Source organism: Triturus cristatus, chromosome 7 (genome assembly GCF_964204655.1).
Source record: "Triturus cristatus chromosome 7, aTriCri1.1, whole genome shotgun sequence".
NCBI classification, from domain to species: Eukaryota; Metazoa; Chordata; class Amphibia; order Caudata; family Salamandridae; genus Triturus; species Triturus cristatus.
In genome coordinates, this window is record NC_140590.1 from 1,609,648,443 (window position 1) to 1,609,653,442 (window position 5,000).

The window sequence follows — 5,000 nt, forward strand, 5'->3', positions numbered from 1 at the left end:
TCGTGAATGCTACAATTAGACAGCATTTTTGAATCCTCAGTAATGCTTTTTTTAAACCATCTTTTATTGGCATATTTAGAAAACAATACAAACAGTCCATTCTTCAATGACAGAAAGCAGCAGATCACCAGCTTCACTGTAAAGCATACAGGATTAACAGAAGAGACAGTTATCATGCAGTTACTACAGTGTACATTAGTTTAAGGCCAAAAAAAGACTTTTACTCGCCGTGAATGGTTGTCCTACCTAATCCAAATTGAAAATAAGAGTAGTGCAGTCCATTTTTGGTCGTTTGATTCGCTTCACCGTGCATACCCTGCAGTTTTTTTAAATATGGCTAGGCCAGTAGTAGCAGTCAGTCCATCCACAACCTCTGACCAGTAAGCCACTAATTATGGACAGTCCCATAAAATGTTGGACACGGCTGAGTACGCAGCACAGCGTGGGCAGAAGGCATTGGCGATTTTGCTCTCCCATGTGTCGAGCAGAGACGGCAGTGATGTCTGGAGGACTTTTTTTTAAAAACTGATTCATCCCCTAGCATTACCCATCACAAATAAATTCTGAGTTAGTAGTGGGCCATTTAACCCGAAAGGACTAAACCAGGAAGCAATACGTCAGGAACTGTACCCTGTCTATGTCTAACTGTTCCCTACGTAAGTCAAAAGAGAAGAGCTCTCGTCCTGAAATAGTTCACTATCATCCTAAAATAGACCCCCTCGTGTTGTGTTTCTGCATCCTCCCAATACTTCAGATCACTAGGTGTGTGGCAGCCTAAATATTTAGGCAAACCAAACAAGGGGATGGCCGGGGCATGAGGTGTGACGTGTTTAGTGATTAGCAGACTTCTTGAGAAACACCTCCATGCCTTATGCAGTAACCGAGGCTAGCCTTGCTCAAGTTTGATGCCCGAGAGATGCCCAAGAGTATACTCTTGTGGTTAAGGGATGTCCGCTCTTAGACATTGCTTCCAGCGAGAGCCTTGAGAGGCAGCAGCATGTCCACTGGAACAGGGCCGCCGGTGGTGGTCAACATTTAGAGACCCCAGGCCAAGCTGCTCAACTGCGAGGTGTAGTTTTGCCAATACAGCCCTGCGCCTGCCATTGTGCCATGTACGCTTCTTGAACAACGTAACTAACTTATGGAAGAACTTTCTCGTGAGGGCGATAGAGAGAATAACAAACTAGCACAGGAAGCAACATCATCAGCATTTTGGATAAGGCAATGTGCCCCATGACGAACAGCAAAAGAGTCCTCTTAAAAGTTATTTGAGCCCTAAGGGGTTAACACTGTTTTGGTGATATTCCTGTCAAGGTCTGTGTAGTAGATCTTAATCCCCAAGTAACGGAAGGAAACACTCACAAATTTGATTGTGCCGCCACCCAGATTCAGAAGGCCCCCAACGTGGCACTGGGGTGCAGTGGGACCAAACACGTTTTAGACCCATTAACTTGTAACCTGGAAGTAGTACCAAACATCTTAAGGGCCCAAGCTATATCTGTGTGATCACCCCCATGACTCTGATATTGATCATGATCTCATCTGTGTTATGGACACAGCATGAGTTCTGTTAGCACATGAGATACCCAGGTTCCCCCCTCCAAACTAAGCATGATGACCAGTGGCTCTGTAGCAAGCACAAAAAGCAAAGGGGGAACCCCTGCCAAGCCCCCCTACGAAATTCAAATGGAGCAGAGGTCACCATGCACAACGGATCCAGGCTGTAAGGTTTGTATACAGTAGCCTGACCGACCATATGGTACGTTTTCTACAATTTGATCAGGTACTCCCAGTCTTTTCCGGGTCAAGGACCAGGTAGGCTAAGAGCGGCCACTACAATGGAGCTGCTTACGTAATTCTATACAGTCTGCTAATATTCAGGGATGATGCACTCTTCCTGGCACAAAACCATTCTGATCCAGGTGCATCAAATTAGGAAGCTCTTGCAATATAATACCTGCTAAAGTTTTGCAGACAAGAGTTCAAGATAGATATCGGTCTGTATCGGTGCTTAAGTTTAAAAAAAAAAAAAATTTAAAATTAAACTGCCAGGGCCCTTGTCAAGAGGCCACTGCAGCTTGCACCCCCCCCCCCCCAGTGTCCCTGTCAGTGCTTTCAATGACAGTACCAACTCAACTACCACCATCACGCTCCTACAGATGTGAGATTTCTGACTTTTAATACACATTAAACTTGAATAATGCTCGCCGCTTAGGCTATTCTTAGCTCTTTGGGTGGCAGGTGTTCATCATTTTAATGTATATTGAATTATTGAACAACTGTTGTCCTTATTAGGGCTGGGCGGACTTTGCGTAATTGTGGAAAACGAGCGCACATCCTGAGTAGGGCTGGGCAGACTTTGGGTAGCGCAACTACACATAATTTAAAAAAAAATTGTGGAAAACGAGCGCACAACCTGAGGGACCGTGTGCCCGGGACTGGGGTCCCTCGTGCTTGGGCAGGCTCCCCGATCTCCCCGGCCTGGCTGCGTTGAGAAGCAGGGACCGGCCCCAGGCCTCCTGAGTTTTGGTCAGGGCCTGGGAGCCCACGTCCTGCGGCCTGCCAAGTGTCCATCTGCCCGGGACAAGGGTCCCTGGTGCAGAGACCTGGAGCCCTGCAAGGGCAGGCGGGAGCCCTACCGCTATGACTCGGCGCGGGCAGGTGGGAGTCCTTTCGTCCCGGCCATCTGGTCGCACCTTATCCTCGGCCATCTGGTCGCACGCAATGCTTTCCAATGGGGCGACCAGATGGCCGGGCTGGCCTGGAAGTCCCGATGAGGGCTCAGTTGCCTCCCGGAACCCAGCCAGGGCTCCAGGAGGTCGGGTACGTTCACGCCTAAGGTCCCCTGAGCCTTGCGGTGTTTGCGGGTTACAAGAAAGGGGGGTAGCCTTCCTCCGGATTACTAGGGGCAGGGTATGCCGGGACGCCTCTCCCGGGGATGGCCGTTCTCAGGCGGGGACCAGAGGGCAACACCTCCCTAGGCGTCCAGGGCTCCCTCCTCCGGCCCGCGGCGTGGCAAAGTACCCGGGACGGGCTCCATGGTTCCCGGGCAGTCATTCCCCAGGCGTCCGGGCCCGAGAGCTCCGGTGGTCCTTCCTCAGGCTTGAGTCCCAGCTGGGGTCCCCGAGCCCCCGGGAAGCGGAGCCCCGAGCCCTGCGTGGGCAGGTGGGAACCCTAGCGCGAAGGCTCGGGGTTGGACAGATGGGAGTCCTTTCGGTCCCGGCCATCTGGTCGCACCTCTCCCCTCGGCCATCTGGTCGTGCGCAATGCTTTCCAATGGGGTGACCAGATGGCTGTGCCGGCCTGGAAGTCCCGATGAGGGCTCATTTGCCTCCCGGATCCCAGCCAGAGCTCCAGGAGGCCGGGCATGTTCGCGCCTAGGGTCCCTTGAGCCTCGCGGTGCGTGCCGGTTACAAGAAAGGGGGGTAGCCTTCCTCCGGATTACTAGGGGCAGGGTATGCCGGGACGCCCTTCTCAGGGATGGCCGTTCTCAGGCGGGGACCAGATGGGCTATGCCCGGGCAACACCTCCCTAGGCGTCCAGGGCTCCCTCCTCCGGCCCGCGGCGTGGCAAAGTACCCGGGACGGGCTCCATGGTTCCCGGGCAGTCATTCCCCGGGCGTCTGGGCCCGAGAGCTCCGGTGGTCCTTCCCCGGGCTTGAGTCCCAGCCGGGGTCCCCGAGGCCCTGGGAAGTGGAGCCGGAGCCCTGCTTGGGCAGGTGGGAACCCTAGCGCGAAGGCTCGGAGTTGGACAGATGGGAGTCCTTTCGGTCCCGGCCATCTGGTCGCACCTCTCCCCTCGGCCATCTGGTGACGCGCAATGCTTTCCAATGGGGTGACCAGATGGCCGTGCCGGCCTGGAAGTCCCGATGAGGGCTCATTTGCCTCCCGGATCCCAGCCAGAGCTCCAGGAGGTCGGGCATGTTCACGCCTAGGGTCTCCTGAGCCTCGCGGTGTGTGCGGGTTACAAGAAAGGGGGGTAGCCTTCCTCCGGATTAGTAGGGGCAGGGTATGCCGGAACACCCCGCCCAGGGCAGGCGGTTCTTTGCCGGGGACCAGATGGGCTATGCCCAGGCAACATCCTCCCAGGCGTCTGGGGCTCCCTCCTGCGGCCCGTGGTGTGGCAAAGTGCCCGGGACGGGCTTCACGGGTCCCGGGCAGTCTTCCTCCGGGCGCCCGGGCCCGAGAGCTCCGGTGGTCCTCCCCGTGCCTGAGGCCCAGTCGGGGTCCCCAAGCCCCACGGGAAGCAGAGCCCCCCGAGCCCTGCGTGGGTAGACAGGCGGGAGCCCTACCGCTATGGTTCGGCTCGGGGCGGGCAGACAGGTGCTTTGAAGTGCCGGCCATCTGGTCGCACCTTTCCCCTCGGCCATCTGGTCGCACGCAATGCTTTCCAATGGGGCGACCAGATGGCCGGGCAAGCCTGGAAGTCCCGATGAGGGTCCATTTGCCTCCCGCATCCCAGACAGGGCTCCAGGAGGTTGGGCATGTTCGCAGTGCGCGCGGGTTACAAGAAAGGGAGGTAGCCTTCCTCCGGATTACTAGGGACAGGGTACTCTGGGACCCCTCTTGGCCTAGCGGTCCTCAGCTGGCAGCTGGACGGGCCAGGATGCCACCCCAGCCCTGGGTCTGTCCCAGGGTCTGCCGCATGGCAGGCTGCCCCGGATGAGATCCGGCGGGCCTCCCCCTGCTGGGTTGGGTCCAGGGGCCCCTGGGAGGGTGGCCTCCCCACCCCAGGCTCTGTCCTTGGTCCTGCCGCGTGGCAGGGTGCCTGAACGAGTTCCGGCGGGCTCCGTCCTGTTTCCTGCCGCGTGGCAGGGTGCCCGGGACGGGGGTCTGACGGGCCCGAGGAGGCTTCCCCTGTGCCTCCGGGCCTGGGAGCCCCAGCTGGATCCAGGGGCCCTACCGGGCCCCGGGTCGAGGGCTTCGGGCCCTGGGACCCGTCCCCCGCCCTACGGCACTGCCAAAAACCCGGAACGGGGTTCCATTGTGGCCAGGGAGCCT